We start from the raw sequence: 22,199 nt of genomic DNA, 5'->3' as shown, positions 1-22,199 counted from the left end.
CACACTGCCTTTGCAGGCTGCGTGTCTTGGTGCAGAACAAAGTGAAGAGGCGACATGGCACACATCCCTGTGTGCCATGCCTACAACCCACTGCCCTGGCATAGATCAGTCACCCCTCTAGCTGAGTGCCCTATACCAGTGGTGAGGGTACAGGTGCATGAGCCCTGTACCCCTACAGCTTCTAAGTCCATTTTTAGATACTGTAAGTGCGGTGCTGCCATTAAGAATATATGGTGCTGAGAGTTTGTAATTACGAACTCCACAGCACCATAATGGCTTCACTGAAAACTGAGAAGTTTGGCATCAAACCCGCCAGTACGTTAAACCAACACTGATGCCAGTGTGGGATTTAATAAAAAATGCACACAGATGGCATCTTAGTGATGCCCCCTGATAAACGACCTACTACTAGTGTCCAGGCTGAGTGGCTGCTTTCAGCTGCCACCACCAGACACGTTTCTGGACCCCTGGGTCGAGAGCCTGCTGCTATCGGGGGCCTGAAACAATGCACATCCTGGAACGAGGTGCCAAGCCTCCTCCCCCAGGATGGGCAGGGTCCACGAAGGGGCAGCTTCGAAGGCTTGCCGCCTTTGTGAGCTTCCCCAGGCCACGTGCTGCTTTCAGCAACTGGCCCCCACTGGTTCTGACCCCTACTTTGGATGGGAGAACCAGCGGGAAAAACAAGTGAGGAAGAGTGGTGTGCCCACCTCTGCCAACTCCACCCCTCGGGGGGGAGGCGAGGTGAAACACAACTCTCAGTCCTGTCATCTTGCAGAAGGGGGACCCAGCCAACCAGGGAAAGGTTTAAACCCCCCCTCCCACTGGAGGGTGGCATAATAGGGGGTGTACCCACCCCAGGGAAGGGAACCATTGGTCCCAACCTTTTACCTACCTGTAACGCCCCTAAATCTAGTATTTAGGGGCACCACTGAACCTTGCTTCTGGAGACAAGAAACACGAAGAAGAAAAGAATACAAAGGACTTAACAGCCGTGCCAAAGCTAACAAGAGGAGGACGCCCACTGACTAGGCCCCAGCCCTACCAGCCTGTCCCCACCTTGAACCTGCTCCAGCGAAATCCTGGTGTGTCATGCAGCCAGCAACCTTGAGAAACCCGGAGGACCTGCCTGCCTTCAATCTCAAAGACTCTGTCTCTCGCGAACACCGAATTTGTTCAAACAACAGACTCCAGCAACGCCCACGGCCCGACACCAAGAGGAGGTCTCTCCGGTGACCCCTGACCTGCCTCAAGTATCCAGCCGACGCCTGCAGCCTCAAACTGGAAGGTCCCTTGAACCGCAACCAGGAGCTTGTAAGAAGATCCGACCCTAAAAGGCACCCCTGCACCCGATGCCCCACGGCCTTGGGTGGTCCAACCAACGGTGCCTAACCAACCCCCCACATCCCAACTTACCTCTCCAAGTGGTGGTCACACCCGGAAGACCTTCATCCCAGAGCCTGCAGTGAAATCTACAGGGCACCCAACACCAAAACAGCACTCCGCACCCAGCTGCCCCATTGTCGTTTGAAGGTACATCTTTTGTGCTGGCCTAAACCCCCATTTGCCCTGAGCTTAAGTCCAGGAGCTTTGCTCCCACAACCCAATGGCCTGATCGTCATCAGCCACCAACCGGAGGCCTTCTATGCTCATTTGATAACACTGGGCCTCAGCACTCTGCACCCGGCCGCCCTAGTGCCACTGAGGGTGTACAAGAGCGCATCCTTGACCCTGAGTTTCCCCTGAGTCTAACACCAGAATACCGACTCCCACAACAAAGTACTTACCTTTGCACCGATAACACTATTTTCCTCCATAGGATAACAGTGACTGTTTTTCTATGAAAACCTTCTAAGTGTGGAGTTGGAAAATCTAAGAAATCCTTTAAAACTGTAACTAAATAACCAAAACGCTTTTATTTATGTGTTTACAGGAAATGTCCCAGTGCATTATCCAGGTATACTGCACTGTGTAAGAAAAGTAATCAAAAAGTAATGTACTGGGCATTTTACTCAAAAGCCCATTCAAAGTATATGTACTATATTTCCAAAGCATTGCGTTTCTCAGCAACAGTACTGTCAAACAAAACAAAGTGCATATACAATTACAACCCAAACTGTTTTACAACTGTATATTTACGGCAAAGTGTTTATTACTTACCTGTGCCAGGCTTGCTTGGTTCTAGGAAATAAAATAACTAAAAGAATATTTTTTATACAAAAACAATTGGTCTGAAGTTCAGCCTTTGAGTATGTGAATTCATTTGCTGACTGAGTGTGTACAACAAATGCTTAACACTGTCCTCTGATAAAGCCTTACTGCTCGAGCACACTACCACAAATAGAGAGTGCGGTGCTATCTACTTTACCTCTGACTACCTTTTGGGTTCCACTGGACTCTTTGCACACCTTACCTCAATTTGGTGTAGTATATACAGAGCGAACTTCCTATACAGACACCACAAACAATCTTCGTGCGGGTCAGTGATGGACTTCTGGCCCCCGCATTCCCTGCACGGCTTAAATCCTGACTGTCTTGGAGTAGCAATCTTCAACGGCAATGAAAACTGCCTAAAAATGGAGAGCCTGGGGAAAAAACTTTATGTGTCGACGGTGCGGAAAAAAGGAAACTGACGTCAGCATGCCGACGAGGTCTTCTTATGGCACCAATCCCGTCACATGGAGTCTTGTGCGGAGCCATTCCATTGTGACGTTCTCATCGATGTGGGAGAGCTGAGGAAAAAAGTTTCAGTGGAATGCTGGGCATTGGGGTAATGCAAAAAGTGAGGAATCCACAGGCAGATGTATCCATCAGAATATAAGCTTTGCCATGAGGCAAACATGTATTAGATACACTCTTTTTTAGTGAAAGCTCATAACATCGAGTGTTGTACTGAAGAGAACCAACATGTGGGCAGAGCCTAAGTCTCTCTCCTAATGCTACTCTGAAACTTCTCCTGTTGATCACATAACGATAGTGACAGCTGTGCTTTCAAGCCAGACCTAGAAAGCACTAGATTAGGTGTAAATAGACTGCCATGGAAGAACTAGTATTCTACGATCCTTCTCACAGGAGCAGGATAAAAGGGATGAGAGTCAACCAGTACAAGCCATTGTGAGACAGAAAAGGAAAGACTTACCTTAGAGGTGCATTGCCGCATTTTTAGCTTGGCAAATCTACATAGTTTACTTTCATATTAGTTCTACATTTCTTTTTTTTTTTTCACGGTAACCATAGTTAGCAATGTGCGTTAACGGGTACGTGCTGAGCAGTAATTCTGTATCCATGATGGGGGCAGCTATGGGATCCCGCTCATTAGACAAACTAGTCAGAGGAACGTTTTTGCTGACAGGTGACACAATTAGCCAATCACACAGCAGGAAGTTGTGGTAGTCTAGATATTTAAACTTTTTGTGCTGTGTCTATTTTGTTGCTTTGATAGAGAATTCATACAATATACTTCCTAGGCATGTTCCAGTTTTTATTGGATTAGAAGCATTGCGAGTCTTGCTGGAGATTTTATTGGCAAGCTCTCAAATATTACGGAAGTCTATATTTGCGCACATAGCAATGTTAAACTTTCTTCCTGTTTTATTTGCAACTTTATGAAAGGTCCCACCATTTTCAAGCAGAGAAATCCTTGATATGATGGATACAAGAGTCTGGCACATGGTCCCCAGTCTGAGATTGTGCTGTGGTCTGTACCATGGTCCAGTGTGAAATGCTTGTGGTCCTTTCTTAACCTAAAACGTGCATTGACAATGAGATATATGTGTGGAAAAAGATAAACCTATCCTTCTTTGGGTGTTAGACCTCTGCACTTGTTTTCCATTGCCAAGGAGGCACCTTATATCTGTAGATACGGTCTGAATACCTTCAGGAGGACCATGAAAAGCTTCCTTATGAGATGAAGGTCATGGAACTCATGTGTAATATTAACACCATAGTACCTAGCATCAGAATGGGCACCGGGGTATTTGTGTCTCTGCTTCTTATCTGATGAGACGTGGCAGTAGGGTCAATAAGGGTACACATGGTCTTTAAGTCTCATATTAGAGTAAAACGCTGTCAGAAATGAAGAAGGATGTCCAAATAGAACCAGGTCGCTTGGGCACGGTTTTTTAGCAGGGTGGGTTGACTTATGGCTTCCGTGAACTGTTGAGGTGCTAATACTAAGGACACTAACACCAGTGTAACTATTATGTTAGCAGTGTTTTTATAGCACACGCATCACCCGTGTGTGTATCCATGCACTCTGTAGCAGCCCTGGGGGCTTACTCCAAAAGGCAGGACTTCAGCTTTGTGCGAAAGATAAGAAGAGAGAAGGAGGCTCTGATCGGTTGTGGGAGGTCATACTTGACTTTAGGGGCCAGGTACAAGAAGGTGTGGCTCCTGCTCTTCTTTTGTTTATGCATGAGGTGTGTGCTGGTGAGAAATTGGCAAAGCAGATGTGTCTTGATGACTAACTGAAGGGAATGCAGCTGTTACGATACACAGGGCCAGTGTTGTGAAGAGGTTTGTAGGTGTGGGTGAGGAGTTTAAAGTGTGCACGCTTGTGCATCGGGAGCCAGTGGAGTTCCCTAAGGTGTAGTGTGATGTGGGCTTGTCGTGGGAGGTTTAGGACTCGTCTGGCTGCTATATTTTGGATGGTCTGCAGCCTTCTTGTGAGCGTGTTGGTACACCTTGCATACAGGGTCTAGTCTGCAGGTGATAAGGGCTTTGGTGGTTCTGTTCTTGGTGTTGTCCAGTAAGGATAAGTTACTTACCTGTAATCCTAGTTCTCTTCCAGGGGTATCCTCATCAAAGTCATAAGCACTGAAAAGTCCCGCACGTGGGTGGGAATATTCAGTGCTTATGACTATTGAAGAGGATCTCCTGGAAGGGAACCACTTTTATTTAGCTTCCTTAGTGTGTTGAAGATGGCCAAGACCACTGCGTTCACTTGTCAATGTCTCTGATGCTACCAAGGAATAAGCAGGCCTTGCCATGCAGGCCAACATTGATTATGGCCGCGTGAGTTTACGCCCCATCACAAGTCCAGAGTGCCTGACCGTAGAGATCTCGAGGATAACTGGCTCCAATCCAGTACTGCAGCCGGGCATGGGAACTACTTGGATGTGGTTGAAGACGGAGCTACAATTCCCACGGATTCTCGCCCGAGGGGTCCCGTCGAGCTATGCATAAACACAAACAGCATTCACAGCTGGACAGACCTCTGTTTGTTTGTTTTTCATGTTTCTCATGCGCCATGCTCGAAGCCTAATCGCCTCAAGAGCATGCATATCAGCAATGACTTTCGATATTTAAAGTGAGTGAGAAAAGCCGTGAAGCTCTAGGGGCTGACGGATGACATCACTCCCGCAGCCACACAAAAATGAAGAGCAGAGAGAAACTTCACAAGATAATTAAAAGGCACATTCAAACAATCTCTCTCAGAAGACGTTTCCATGTCAAACTAAAAATGTTTCGATATTACAAAAAATATATTGGTTCTTAGCTTTCTTTTCTTGGTGCTATAAGCCCTTTTGAGGTGCTACATCATAACTAATCTAAACGTAAATTATATAAAAGAAATGTTGTACACTAACAGTGGATTAACTCGAGAATGCCCTGCACACTGACAGGGAGAGGAGACTCCATTAGTGCAGCAGGTGCAGTGACAGAGCAACCCAGAGCCTTGGGGCCCACTGAACACTGATTATTGCTATTTTTCACTATTAAAACAGCGGCCAGGGGGGCACGTTTCCTTCTTTGCACTAGGGCCCATGACACATTGACTACTCCACTGCACACAGAAATAATTAATAAACCTATTTTAGGAAAGATAAGTAACAGTGACACAATATTTACCAGTTGGAACAGGATTTGGGAAGCGTTAAAGAAAATAGGGCCAGATGTAGGTGGCCCAATACCGGTCGGTAACGGCCGAAATTACCGAATTTCGGCCGTTACCGACCGGTATTGGGCATTTGGGATGTAGGGGAGGATTTGGTAAATAACGGATCGGTATTTACCGATTCGGTATTTACCGAATTATCATTTACCGAGTCGGTATTTACCGAATCGGTAAATGACATGTAGGAAGCACTTTGAAGAGTGCTTCTGTGCTTTAAGGATTCGTTATTTACCACCAACTATTGGTGGTAAAAACCGAATACCTCTGTAGATGCAAATCTGTGCATTTACACCTGTGCCATGTGACAGACATACATGACGGCATGTATGTGTGCCACATGTGCACGCAAGCACTATTCAAGGGTGCAACAGGGTGTCAAAGTGACACCCTGCCACCCTTGACTCTTTCGGTATTTTACCGAATCGGTAATTACCGATTCGGTAATTGACATTCATTCCTATGGCCTCCAGGCCCATAGGAATGAATGGCAATTACCGAATCGGTAAATACCGATTCGGTACATACCGAATCTTAACAATTCGGTAATTTTTACAGAATTATTAGCTACATAGCATTTACCGATTCTAAAATACTGAATCGGTAAAATTCGGTATTTTAGAATCGGTAAATCCTATTTACCTACGTCTATCCCATAGTCTGTGTGATGGTTTTGCTTTATGCAAGCTGGATATTAATTTTAGAGCTGTGGAAGAGTAAGTGGTTTACAGACTCTAATGGATACCTGTTGTAATGACTACGGTCAGTATCACTAATTCAATCAAAAGGGGGGGGAGGTAGAAATCCTGATCCAATCAGTTTCCAATATATATCCAATAATCAATATGAGAAAGGATCACTTGTCCTGCACAACCTTAGGTATTTTGCAGGAGCGGAGGCGTGTGTCCCAAAGATAAAAACCTTCATGCACGTGATGGGTATATCGATGTTATAGCGGTGTATCTTGATTCTCCGCTTTTATTTCACGTGTGTGCATAATCATTGGGTCGTTCAGGTTATGCAACCTCCACCAGGAGGCGTTGACCCAAGGTTGAAGCAGTAGTGAGCCAGTGATAGGGAATAGTTTAAAAAGGCCCGGAAAACCAGAGTACAACTTTAATAAGTCTGGGTTCGGGACTGGTAAGCTCTGATTGATAGTGCATCTATAAATACTTGTTATGAGCATTGGATGCACTCAGAGTATGAAGGGGACATTGTGAAGGGAGGGGGATTAAAAATTGGTCGACATGTTTCTGCCTTTTGTGCCTTGATAGGACTTAATGGCTTTCATCAGGACCGTTATGTGAATAACGTGAGGTAAGGGGGTGCGAACTAGGTGCTCTAAAAATAGGGATTAAGAGACGGTATATTAACCTGTATCTTGTTTTTTGTGAGGTCAAACGGTCCTGATGAAAGCCATTAAGTCCTATCAAGGCACAAAAGGCAGAAACATGTCGACCAATTTTTAATCCCCCTCCCTTCACAATGTCCCCTTCATACTCTGAGTGCATCCAATGCTCATAACAAGTATTTATAGATGCACTATCAATCAGAGCTTACCAGTCCCGAACCCAGACTTATTAAAGTTGTACTCTGGTTTTCCGGGCCTTTTTAAACTATTCCCTATCACTGGCTCACTACTGCTTCAACCTTGGGTCAACGCCTCCTGGTGGAGGTTGCATAACCTGAACGACCCAATGATTATGCACACACGTGAAATAAAAGCGGAGAATCAAGATACACCGCTATTACATCGATATGCCCATCACGTGCATGAAGGTTTTTATCTTTGGGACACACGCCTCCGCTCCTGCAAAATACCTAAGGTTGTGCAGGACAAGTGATCCTTTCTCATATTGATTATTGAATACTGGACAGTAGTCATATTTTGGAGTAAGGTTTTTTGGAATTGGTACTTGAAACAAACCTGAATACATTGCCACTTTTAATATTGTCCCTTATATTTATAAGTTTGCATTTTAACTTACTACACTAGGGGCTTATGATTGAATTAATTATTACAAAGAAACACATTCTAAAAGTATAGATGTCTAGTGCAGTTCCTGATGGAAGAGTGGTTTGTTGACCTAAACGTAGAAGCGAAATATGAAAAAGGCCTGTATAATAAACTGTGACAAATGCAAACAAGCACTGGCAAAGCCAACATGTCTCACCTATGCAAGATCTATCAGTTTTGTCAATGTTTTTTAGCCAATCTTTACAACTTTTGTACAAAAGGATGATTATATTATGATATTATATGTCAGTGGCAGTTGCCACTGGGTATTAAGTTATGACCATGTTTCCATAGAAAAACCTTTTATTGGTCTACTAGTAACCTTACCAAAATCAATTCCGCCACCTCAGCACCTTCATGGAATGTTTCAGGGTGATCCATCAAGTGGGGGCCAAGAAAATAAGGAGGGGTTCCAAAACACCATTTCACCATCCAATTTTCCACTGGAAAGGGAACAGCGTTACTGCAAAAACGGCTGAACAGAATTACACCAAATTTGGAAGTTAGCTAGATCTTGGTCCAGAAAGTGTGCTTTTCTGTAATTTGTTGAAAATCTATTCAATAGTTTTTTAGAAAAATAAGGTTAAATATGTATGCATATGTCATGCCATGGAGGATCCACGGAACAGGCAGATCTCAAGATATGATATGAATGGCTGTCACCACATCAACAAAAATGTCGTAGCAGCCGTTTTAGGACTTGGGACTCAGTCCTATATTCTGAAAGAAAAAGTAAAAAAACATATAAGGGGCAGGGTAGAGATAATCTGCCCCCATAGTCCTGGTATGGGGTACCAGTGCCACCCCTCTGCCTCGCCTTGGGCCAAAAATCAAATATTTTTTCTTTAATCAGAGGCAAGGATCCGTGGCACTGATTTAAAAAAAAGCGGCCTCCTGTGTTTTTTTAATCTGAGGCTCCCTGAAGAGCCAGGGTGTAGGGGTTGCTGATTTGACTTTTTTGGGGAAGGGGGCGCGCGGTCCCATCCATGATCCTTTTTAAGGTCCTGGGCCATGGGTTGGGCTTTGGGTCCCCCTTCCCTGAGGCCCAATACTGGTGCAGTGCCCCAGGGACCAGATTCACAGTACACTGATGTGCCCTGCCCGGGAGACTGCGGGCAGGAAATATAATTTTTATTTCTTACCCGAACTCTCCCTGACAGGCAACACATCTTTGGTCCTGACTGGGTGAAAGCAGAGCCTGGGCAGGAGCAAAGTAAAAAAGTTGGTTCACGTCAGCACCACAACGGATACTGGCTATGGAGCGGGCTGGGGCCATGGGGCCTTGGCGTTCCCCTAGCCATCCTCTATAATTGCGATTCTAAAAGTTCTACTGTTTAAAGAATCAGGATTTTATTAATGACAAGGAGGCTGGCATTATGCATTAAACTTTTATTTCCCACTTCCGAGCAGCACCATTAAAAGCTCATGGAATCCAAAAACATCACAATCCAAAAGATTCCTCAAGTCCATAAATAACAAGTGACCACCATCTTCTTCCTCTTTTCGTTTGCCTCTTCATAATATATTCTTGAATTAGCCTTAAACAAGTTTGAATTACAATGCACTCCAGGGAAGGGTGGGAGGGATAATGCTAGCCTCCTTGTCTTTAATAAAATCCAGATTTTATAAACAGTAAACCTATTCGAATCGCAATTTTACATCAAGACATGAGGCTAGCATTATGCATGTTCAAAGCTTATCTAAAACACAATTAGAAACATGTGCAACTGATTTAAAATAAAATCTTCTGAACGTAGAGACAGAAGACCAGTCCGCAGCTTTCATAATATCCTCTAGACTTCTACCTAACATACTCACCTTACTTGCCATAGTTCCACGTGCAGAATGGGCTGTTAACTTAGACACATCAACACCACCTTCCTTCATGGCACATTTAACCCATCTAGTAATATCCACACTAGAAACTGCCTTGTATGGTTTTACATTTGAGATCAAAACATGATCTACTCCAGCTCCCCTTTTATCCAACATTCTGCTTTCATACTCCTTTAAACAACGAACCACACACAGACCAGGACATCCATCAAAAACTGGATAAAAAAACAAGACTAGACATAGTCTTAGTCCTCCTACATTACTCAAAAAGGACTTCTAGGTTGATAAAAACCTATGAGAAACCTCCAAAGCCTTGACATCCAAAACCCTCCTGAAAGAAATAAGGCCCAATAATGTAGCTAACTTTCAAGACAATTCTCTAGACCCTAAGAACTTATTAGTTGGCCAATTCACAAACAACTTCAGAACCAAATCTGGAGGCCTCTTAACCCAGATGCCTTTCATAACTCTACAAACCAGAGGACTCCTTCCAATAGGCACATCATGACTCAAAGAATGGCCCACAGGCATCGATGACCTGTAATAGTTAACAGTTCTATATAACATTCCTTTCTTAAACAAACCTGCAAGACAATTAGCTACTTGTACGTCAATTGACTGCAAGGGATCCAAACCCCTTTCCATGCAACAACAAAGCCAAACCTTCCAAGACCCTCTATATCTCTTTCTTGTCCCTGGTGCCCAGGACTCAAACAATAATTCTGCAGCCGTTTCAGAAATATCCGTGAAAGATCTCGAACCCCTGATATCTTTCAGACTAGAAGGTTGAGAGAACCCAACTCCACCATTGGGTGTTCCTCTCCTTCCACATTCCTCAAAAAGACCTCTGAAAGCCCAAATCAAAAGTGGTTTTGTCACTGCTAACTCCAACACAGATGGGAACCAAGCTTGACTCTTCCAAAAAGGAGTTACCAAAACTATTTTGCATCTCTGCCTCCTCACTGGAATCAAAACTCTCTGAATCATAGAGAATGGGGGAAGGCATCACCCTTCAATCCGCTCTAATCCTGCATGAACGCATCCAATGCCATTGCCCATGGATCCGGTCTCCAACTCACATATCTCTCCAACTGGAAGGTTAACCTTGACGCAAAGAGATCCACTTCCAGAGGACCCATTCTCTCCATAACTTGCATGAAAACCTCCTCTCTCAACTTTCAATTTCTGTAATCTATCATATTCTTCGAATTCCAATCTGCCAGCACATTCCTCACACCAGGTAAATACGCTGCCTTCAGTCCTATTTTGTGCTCCAGACAAAATTCCCGAATCTCTTTTGCTAACTCTGTCAGAGCCTTTGACCGATTACCCCCAGTCTGTTTCTGTAAGCCACTGCAGACACATTGTCCATCCTGAGCAGCACTGACCTGCCTACCAAGTCTCTCTTGAAACTCTTCAATGCAAACAAACCTGCTCTCATCTCCAGACAATTTATATGACTCTCCTTCTCCCAGTTTTTTTACCCAGACCAGATGCTCCCCATCCAAGATTGCTCACATCCGTCTCTATTGCAAATTCTGGTGAAACACCAAAAATAGCCCAGCCATTCCACACGTCCATGTTCTCTCTCCACCAAATCAATTCCTCCTTTGCATCCAAAGATACATCCACCATGTCTCCATACCATAACACTTTGGACAGTCCCGTCTTTTTCAAACGCTGTAAAGACCTGTAATGTAATGGACCCGGACAAATTGCCTGTATTGACGAAGACAGTAGACCAATCACACTTGCCAATTCTCTCAAAGTTACTCTTTCTCTGTTTATAACCTTCTAAATGTCCTGTTTTATCTTCCTCGCTTTCTTCTCTGGAAGACACAATTGACACGCAACCATGTCCACCACAAAACCCAGAAACTCCACCTTTATTACCGGTTCCAAAACCGACTTCTCTATATTTATTAGAAAACCTAAACTTTCCAAAGTGGTCTTTAAAAAGTTCATATGTTCCTTTAAAATGACTAAATCTTGATTCATCGTTCTCTTTTTAAGTAAAGTGTTATTTTAGCAAGCAGACTCCAACCATGAGTTTGGGGAATTGTTTTTTAAAAAGTATAGCACATTCTATAATGTTTTTAACTGCTTAATGATGAAAATCAATTTGTACATCTTTTATGATCTTTTATGATCGAAATAAAGATTATTTGAGTTGAGTTGAGTTGATTCATAATCAAAATATCGTCTTTCCCTGAAGAAACCTACCACTGACCTCATAACCTTGGTGAAACAACAAGGGGTAGAGGAAAGACCAAATGGAAGACTCTGAAACTGAATTAATTCTCCTTTCCGTCTGAACTGAAGGTATTTCTGACTTTCTCCCGCTATTGGAATTGTGAAATACGCATCCTTCAGATCCATTTTCACCATCCAATCTCCTTCTTGAAGAACATCTCTATAATGGTGAATTCCATTCATTTTGAAATGTCGATAAGTCACAAATTGATTTAAATTCCTTAGACCTATCACCAGTCTCCATCCCTTGTCCTTCTTTTGTACAGGGAACAGAGTACTTACAAATCCTTACTCTTCCTCCCTCACCCGCAAAATTGTGTCCTTCTCTAATATCATATACACCTCGTTTTCTACTATTAATAATAACTCTTCTTGAAAAATCATCTTCTGTAGTTCTTTTACATGAAAAGGTTCTGTATCTAATTCTACTCAAAAACCTCCTACATTCTCTAGAACCCAAGCATTTCGGTTACCTCCCTCCATTTCTCTTTGAAATACATCAATCTTGCTCCTAAACTTTTTGGGATCGAAAGAGTACCAGTCCTCATACTCACCGTGGTTCTGATTTTGGCTCTGACTTCGCCCTCTTCCTCTGATGCCACAAGCTCGACTTCTTCCACTTTGTGGGAAGACATTTTAACTTCCTTGTCCTCTTGCATCACCACTTCCCTGGTTCTGATTATGGGCTCTGAAATTAGCTGTGCCAGTAGCTTGCCCTTTTCTACCGGCCGACCATAAAAAACACTATTGCTGAAAACCCTTCACATGGAATAATAAGCCTTGCCAAAGCTGGTGAAAGTACGCACATACTTAGACAAAGATTTTACCATTCCTTCTCCAAATAAAAGTCCACGTGCCTCTTCACTGGAATCTTTATTAGCTAGATCACCCAATTTTGGGTTAATCCTCATCAGGATAGTCTTCCTTCTGTCAGATAATAAGGCTGCGTTTGCATTGCCTAAAAAGCAGACTGCCCTTTGGCACCAACCATGCAGTAATGCAAGATCAAGTCTAAATTCTTTAGGTAAGCCTCCTCAATTGCATCAAAAGTTTTTGCCATTGGCCCCAAAATGTAAAGCACCTTATCTTGACACAGTTTTAACGATCTGTCCAAGCCCTTTCTTGAATCCTCACCCAATTTAAATAGGTAAGTTATTAGCTCTGGGTCAATATTCGGAGTCATAGTTACTTTCACTTTCAGCTGACAAGCCCCGGTGATTCAATGAAAGATGACCCCTGGATGAGCCACTGGTCGAATGGTGCCTGTGGCGAGAGGAGGATCCCGGGAGGCTAAGAGAGCTTCCAAGCCTGCGGCTGCCAAGCTCGAGGATCTGGGTACTTCTCTGTGGGACTGACACCTCCTCTGGGAGTATGTAAGCCTCCGCCGCTGTTGCTTGTGGGATTGAGGCTGCATGGAGTGAAGGCCTGGGGGGCGTGGGGGACGGGTTCCGCCAGGGCCCAAGGGGACGTTCCTCCGTCAACCAGGTCCAGGCAGCATAGGGCAATTCAAAGAATTGTGTCCTGCCTTGAAAGATGAAACGGAGGCGGGCCGGGAGTAGGAGGCTATATTGGAGGCCAAGAGTCTGCAGTTTCTTCTTAACTTCCATGTATGAACGGCGCTGATCTTGTACCTCATTGGTATAATCGGGGAATACCATGATGGTGTGGTTTTGGAACTTGAGGGGTCCCAGGGATCGTGCCTCGCAAAGAATTTCGTCCCTTTCTTTGAAGTTTTGGATTCGGGCTATGATGGGACGGTGCAGGGCCCCGGGCGGCAGCCTGGGCACCAGGGACCGATGGGCTCTCTCCACCGTGAACCATGTGGAGAGCACGTCCCTAGGCATCTAGGAGGAGAAGCAGGATTAGATGAAAGTGGCACCTGTTCTGTCTCAGAAACTTCAGGGAAGCCCACCAGGCAGAGATTGTTTCGGCATGAGCGGTTCTCAGCATCCCCCGCATGCCTATGGAGCTCCTTGGTATGGGATTGCAAGTGGGCTCTTATCTTTCTTCCGCTGTGGAAAGGCAAGATTCGGCCTCTGTGATGTGGGCAGTGGCATTGCGTAGGTCCTGCCGAATAAGGGACATGTCTACCCTGACCTCCCCAATCTTTCCTTCCACTGAGGCTTGTGATGCACTGATCGCCTGTAGGATAGCGGCCAGGTCTTTACCTTGCAGAGGGGGGGCCGCCTTCACCTTGCCCTGTGGGCTCGTGGTCGGCGCGGTAAATTGCTCAATTTCGTTTGCTTGTGGGTGGACGTGGCTTTGGAGGTCCGGTCTTTCCCCATGTCGGGTGATGACCAGGGCACTGGCAGGGTGGAGCTGGCAGTAATGGTTTCCAAAGTGTAAAACCAGGACATATAGGGGACATGTACAGTAACTTCAAAGTGCAACATGCTTATAAAGTGTGATTATTACGAGTCAAAAACACCCCATCATTACAATTCTCCTGTATATTACAGGTGTATGCACATAAATGGTTTATATCATCATCTGGAAAGTGCATAATGCTTCTAAAGGTTTATATGATGTTTCTGGGAGATCAATTCATAAGGGCTACATCAATCCAAACCTTATGTAAGCTCAGGAAGATATACTATTGATAACCCCAGCATAGAGAAATCAATGCACAAATCTCTTATGCGCCACGATCAAAATCATCATGATATCCTTATTGATATCCACCCAGAACATCATACATCCCCAAATTAAATATCCTTTAAAATTCATGGAATTACAGTAACTTCTCATTCAAAGTCCAAATCACAAATGTACATATAGTTTGGCATCAGCATTGTGACCCCAAGGTATCTCTGTTTCTATTGACTGTATCAGTTGAGATTCCTGTTTCCTTAGTTCTTTTACTCAATCTCCTCTTGGATGGGCTCTAACATGTTTAATTCCACAATACTTGTAGGTTGATAATAATCAATTGTGGAATTGTTCAAAGTGACAAGCCATTGGATAACTTTTATTGACATTATTTATGGCTCGAATGTGCTGCAATATTCTCAACTCCAGCTTATTTATGGTGCTACCCACATATAACTTATCACAGCCAAATTAGAGGGTGTAGACCATATGGTCTGTATTGCAAGTGATACCGTCACCAATTTTCAGTTCCCATCCCTCAAAGGTCTAATAACTCCTACAGTTTGAGCCATATTTGCATGCCTTACAAGGGTTACATTTTACAAACCCTCCCACATTTGCTGACAGCCAATTCTTTGGTTCTTTTGTTGGATAGTAGTAACTAGAGGTCAAAATGTGTTCCAGTGATCTCACTTTTTGGAAGTTATTTGCGGACCCTTATCCACGATGTCCGCTAGATGCTCATCTTTTTTTAGAATATGCCAATTTTTTAAGAGAATCTTCTTGATGTCAATTGCCCAGAAGTATGCTTCAAAAATATTCCTTTTATTTTGTGATATTGTTCTTTTGACTTGCCATCCCGTAAACAGTTGGTCTCTTGTCCTTTCACTGACTCTTCTTGTGGCACCATCCAGAACACTTTTTGGATATCCCCTTTAAATGAAACGTTGGACCATGTTATTCATCTCATTCATGAATAACTCCTCTGTGGAGCACACACGCTCAGCCCTGAGCCTTTGACTGCAGGAAATACTGCACTTTAAAGCATTTGGGTATCCGCTGTTTGTGAGTAACAAAGAGTTGCTCGTTGTTGGTTTTCTATGAATCCTTGTGGTAACTACATCTTTTTCAACCTCCAAAGTCACATCTAGAGAGTCACAGTGGACATGACTTTGAGTACTCATAAACTAGAGATTCAATTAATTGTTGTTCAATATTTGTAGGTAGGCATCTAGTTCCCCCTCACTGCCGTCCCATAGAATAAACAAATCTATGAATCGAGTCCACATTGTGATCTTCCCTGTAAAGATATCATTCTCTTGGGCCGAGGCCACCTCCTTCTCCCACCACCCCATAAACAGGTCTGCGTTTGTGGGGGCGAAGGAGGTGCCCATCACTGTGCCCTGTTGTTGCAAATAGTACTTGCCATCAAAGATGAAGACATTATGAGCGAGACATAGTTAAACATCTCCAACAGCATCTGTGTGTGGTCATACCATTCTATGGGACGATCCCTCAAAATGTATTCACATGCCAAAATACCTTTGTCATGCTCAATCGATGAATATAAAGAGACTACATCCAATGTAACCCTTATATATCTCTGTTTCCAAGGGATTTGATCTAATTTCCTCAAAAAATCGGTACTGTACTTTAAGTAAGATGATAAACTTGTTACATATTCCTGCAGGAACAGGTCCAGCTACCTAGAGCTGTTTTCTGATAGGAAGCCAACTGAGCTGACTATAGGCCTCCCTGGTGGATATGTTGTACATTTATATATTTTTGGTAAGAGATATATGATGGCGATCTTTGAATTTTCCGCTTTTAAATATTGAAATTCATCCCAATCCAGGAGATTCAAGTCATACCAAACCTTTAACTTCAAATGATATTCTTCCTCCAATGCCTTCAGAGGGTTTACATTGAGACAAGTATAGTGTGACCTATCATTCAATTGTCTCCTTACTTCCAAAACATAAATATGTTGATCCTTCAGGACAATGTTTCTCCCTTTATCAGAGGGCTTCTTAATCAATGAAGAGTTGTTTCTCAAATTATTAATGTCCTTTCAATCCTTGGAGGTAAAATTACTATATTTTGAATGATTTCACCATTTTCTTCGGAGGTTAGTTAGATCGTCTGTTACTAATTCCTGGAACAAGTCAATGTGGTTCCCAGCCAGCAACTGAGGGCAAAAGCTACTACGTTGTTTCACACCACTTCCAACTTGGTGGTCTGTTTCAAAATCAATGTCCCTCAAAATAGTACCATATGACATTCTTCCTGTGACTCCAATAGTGTGGGATCCACCATTCCCAATCACTTGTGAGGAACCCATTGTCTCACAATTATCTAAGTCATTAATATCAAGAAGATTGGGGACATATGCAATTTTGAAGGACGAGGATTGTCTTTCTACTTTATCACCCTTACTGCTTTTCTTTGATTTCATCTGGTGATATATGTGGAGTTTTAATTTATATATATATATATATATATATATATATATATATATATATATATATATATATATATATATATATATATATATATATATATATATATATATATATATATCAAAGCTCGAAGGTGTCCACCTTTGAGTAGCACGCGAACAGCAGCTTGGTTTATGTATAGGTTTATGTATAGGTGAGGACGGGGATCCACCCGTAGACGCCGCTCCGTACGGGATCTGCCCGACGTGTTTCGAAGCTCCATATGCTTCTCTTCAGGGGCTTTAACGGAAGCGGTGTGCGCAACCACCGACCCACTTCTCCATTTTATATGCAACACACCCACCGATGGGAGGCTCAAATGAGACTGTGCATTCTGGGAAGTGTGGTCCAGGAAGTACTTGGAATCGAGGACGGGCCCACTTGTGGAGTCCATACAGGACTTGAAACCAAGCTGCTGTTCGCGTGCTACTCAAAGGTGGACACCTTCGAGCATTGATATATATATATATATGAATATATGTATATGTATATATATATATATATATATATATATATATATATATCGTGTTCCACTTCCTCCAAAATTTGCCGGGACGCCAGGACAGCGGTGCACCACAGGGTAGGAGGATTCCCTGTCATAATTATCCAATTTCACACAGCATAAGGCTTATGCCAATGCACTCCGACCAAGAAAAATATCAATCCAATGCGTTTCTTGCAGTTCAAGGTTTATTCATTTAGCTCATTTCCAGCGTGATGAATCAAAGCAATGAAGTAAACAACCCAACGCGTTTCAGCGATTCACTCGCCTTGCTCACAGGTAACTCATGTGTGAAATTCAAAACAATAAATAAAGTTACTACAAACACGTAATGCGTGCAGTTTCCAGTGTCAACATAAACAAAGGACTAAACAAAATGAATCATATTAGCGGCCATATTAGAATGGAGTTTGTTAGAATGGAATATACGTTGAGAGTCTGATAACCACAAGCTATTCCCTTAAAACATAACTTTGCATTTCAAGTTACCAAGTTTAGGAAAATCTATAACATCATTAATAAACAATTTATGTTACCGGATAATTGCTCCATATAGCAAAACAGCAGACGAGCGGTCACTTAACAATTCTAACCGATCCAAGTCTACATATATCAAATTACATCATTATTGTATATGTAATCTCCTTCCTCATGTATAATCCCCAATGGGGTCAATCAGTTATGACCTAACTAAGTACATAACAAGTAAATGATGCAACATCCCTAGTGGGCCAAAAATAAAACTTGCAAGTCTTAAACTGATAATAAACGCCAGTGCTTAATTATATGCAGATAGTACATCATCCCAAGTGGGCCCATAATAGATCAGACTGTAACTTAGAGGATTTGCAAATATCAAACCCCAGTGGGTAACTATTAATGATAGCAAGGATCAAATGTAATCATGTTTTATCTTTGTCCCCAGTGGGTAGACCTTTTCATGAACGCCGCTCCTCCATAGGTCGCTGAATAAAAGGGAGGAAAAATAGAGCCAATCAGACTCTTAAGCTCACATACGTATAATGTCGCCAAACATAAGAAAACACCCACAGTGCATGATAAAAAACACAACACAATATTATACAGTTAAAAAGTTAAAAAACAACAGGAGTTCATTACAGGAGACTTGATGAAAGAGAGGATCTTCAGTTAATGCTTATTCCTACATGTTACAGTTCATAGTTCTAAACATTTAATCTCCCAAGTGCCAAGTCAATTCTTCTTCTGAATTCAGACCTCTAGGGATGCGGGTATCCAGATCTAAAATATACCTACTTTCAAGTTGTCGCAATTTCCTAATTTTATCCCCTCCTCTTTTCATAGGTGAAATTTTATCAATCACAAAGAATTTTAAAAGATTGCGATTACTATTGTGCAAATCTTGAAAATGGCGAGCAACAGGTGAGAGCTGATCTTTGTTATGAATTGCCCGCATATGTTCAAGAATACGCTTCTTAGCAGGAAACATCATGCTCCCTACGTACTTCTTTGAACATGGACAGACCAGAACGTATACACAATGGTCAGATAAACATGTAAGATGTTTACTGATACACTTCTCTTTTTCTTCCACAGGAAAGAACACTTTCTTGACATTAGAACTGAATTTACACGCCTTGCATGACATGCAGGTGAAGAAGCCTTGTACATCGTTTTTCTTAGATTTAATGCTGCTCACTTCATTTTTACTCAGTTTATCCCTTAGTGAGTTAGCCTTACGGTACATTACACTCGGAGTATTCCCCAAAACATCTAGCAGTGTAGCTTCAGTCCTGAGGATATTCCAATGTTTCTTAAGACTTCTTTGAACCTGCCACGATCTAGAGTGGTATGTCGAAATAAATCTTATTTCTTCATCACCTGTTTTCACTACTTTCTCTTGAGGATATTAGGTAACTCCTTGCTGGCTGACTGTGTCAATGTCTGCACAAACATAGATTGTGCCCTGAGTCTCCTGCGTGACTCCGTTTCATCATTCATTACGTTGATTCAAGAGGACAACAAGCCTCTTTGCACACTCATAAATCGGAACTGGTAATGATACCTTCTCGTTCACTTTCCAAATCTGAACATGATGTTTGCAATATGGCCTTTCTTTTTGCCCAACTTCTGAATTCTGTTACTCTAAAGAACGTATCGATCTATTTAAGTTTACCAGAAAATTGCACTTGCATAAATGGAATAAATTGAAAGTCAAAAATGCAGGCAAAGACACTGTTATTACAAAACCAGCTTGTGAATCTACTGGAGAAGTAGAGGCCTTAATCACTTTAAGGGAACTGGAACAAGGTACTCCTGACACTTTGATTAATGCAGAATCTTTGGGCTTCAACACCAATTTGAATTGTCCGAATTTTTTTAAGCCCAAGTCAACTTTCAATCCCGCATTACCGACATGTAGTATTGATACTTTTGAGACTCTAATTATCAATGATCTGAAGAATTTGGCCAAAAAGAAATGCTGGTCCAATGACAATTTGAGTAAATCAGAACGTCTGGCAATTAAGACATTGGAATGTGACCCCTCGATTGTTATCCGCCAGTCGGATAAAGGGGGGAACGTGGTTATAATGGACGTACAAGACTATATATCAGAAGGCACACGTCAATTAAATTGTGGAGATTGTTATGAGGTTACCACGGCACACACCATTGAGAAAATGAACAATGTATACTATGAGATGTTGAAAGAATGGCGTTCCAATGGTGTTATTGAGTGGAATGAGTATTCCTTTTTATTAAATCGAAACCCTAGAGTGGCAATATTAAACCTGTTGCCGAAGCTCCATAAGGATTCTACTACACCGCCTGGTAGACCCATAGTTTCTTCCATGGGTTCTCTTTTAGAGAATACCTCTAAATATATTGACTTTTTTCTACGTCCTTTAGTTGAGAAAATACCATCATATCTAAAAGATAGTAGGGATTTCATCAATAAATTAAAAGATTTCCCTTGGCAAGACACGTATTTGCTAATTTCTCTAGATGTGTGTAGTCTCTACACGTCTATTAGACATGTGGATGGAATTGACGCTTGTCATCAGTTCCTCAGGTCCCGTTCCATTTCCTTTTTAATGCATACGGAAATGATTCTGCAGATGATAACTTTCTGCCTTGAGAACAATTTTTGTGTCTTTAATGATGTGTACTACAGGCAGCGACAAGGGACCGCAATGGGAACTTGTTTTGCTCCCAGCTTTGCTAATATGTTCATGGCAAGCTGGGAGCAACAGGTGGCAAGGACACATGTCCTATATCGTAGGCACGTGAAAATGTGGCTACGATATATCGATGATTTATTCATCATTTGGGATGGTTCACGTGATTTGGCTATAGCCTTTATCCATGATCTCAACACAAATGATTTGAATCTGAAACTGGAAGGGAAAATTGACAACAACCATATGGAATTTCCGGATTTAGTAGTTGAAGTCTCGAACAAAACTTTGGTGACGAAACTTTATCGAAAAGCCACGGCAGGAAACACGCTGCTTCATGCAGAAAGTGGTCATCCCAAACTCTTGATCCGCAGCATACCATATGGGGAATTCCTCCGGGCTCGGAGGAATTGTAGTACGGACCATGATTTTAATCTTGAGGGTGAATGCATGAAAGAACATTTCAAAGAAAGAGGATATCATCCCAAAATTATTCAGGAAGCTTTTCTGAAAGCCAGCAGGGTTAGCCATGCCACTTTGCTGGTTCCTCAAGAGAAAGTAGTGAAAACAGGTGATGAAGAAATAAGACTTATTTCAACATACCACTCTAGATCGTGGCAGGTTCAAAGAAGTCTTAAGAAACATTGGAATATCCTCAAGACTGAAGCTACACTGCTAGATGTTTTGGGGAATACTCCGAGTGTAACGTACCGTAAGGCTAACTCACTAAGGGATAAACTGAGTAAAAATGAAGTGAGCAGCATTAAATCTAAGAAAAACGATGTACAAGGCTTCTTCACCTGCATGTCATGCAAGGCGTGTAAATTCAATTCTAATGTCAAGAAAGTTTTCTTTCCTGTGGAAGAAAAAGAGAAGTGTATCAGTAAACATCTTACATGTTTATCTGACCATTGTGTATACGTTCTGGTCTATCCATGTTCAAAGAAGTACGTAGGGAGCACGATGTTTCCTGCTAGGAAGCATATTCTTGAACATATGCGGGCAATTCATAACAAAGATCAGCTCTCACCTGTTGCTCGCCATTTTCAAGATTTGCACAATAGTAATCGCAATCTTTTAAAATTCTTTGTGATTGATAAAATTTCCCCTATGAAAAGAGGAGGGGATAAAATTAGGAAATTGTGACAACTTGAAAGTAGGTATATTTTAGATCTGGATACCCGTATCCCTAGAGGTCTGAATTCTGAACAAGAATTGACTTGGCACTTGGGAGATTAAGGGCCAGATGTAGGTCGCCAAATACCGGTCGGTAACGGCCGATTTCGGCCTTTACCGACCGGTATTTGGCTTTTGAGATGTATGTGGGTCTGAATTTACAGAATCGGTATATTTACAGATTAGGTAAATTTACCCCTTCGGTATTTTACCGAATCGGTAAATATACCGATTTTGTAAATCCATATGTAGGTGACACTCCTAAGAGTGCCACAGGCCC

General features: G+C 42.4%; 1 protein-coding gene across 13 annotated transcripts in view; it reads right to left on the bottom strand.

The window, feature by feature from the left end:
* The window catches only part of FAM178B (family with sequence similarity 178 member B), a 2,777,737-nt gene that overhangs the window by 905,447 nt on the left and 1,850,091 nt on the right, over positions 1-22,199 (bottom strand). The window lies entirely within an intron of this gene.

This window comes from Lissotriton helveticus, chromosome 11 (genome assembly GCF_964261635.1).
Source record: "Lissotriton helveticus chromosome 11, aLisHel1.1, whole genome shotgun sequence".
Classification (NCBI taxonomy): Eukaryota; Metazoa; Chordata; class Amphibia; order Caudata; family Salamandridae; genus Lissotriton; species Lissotriton helveticus.
This window is presented reverse-complemented; position numbering and strand designations above follow the sequence as displayed.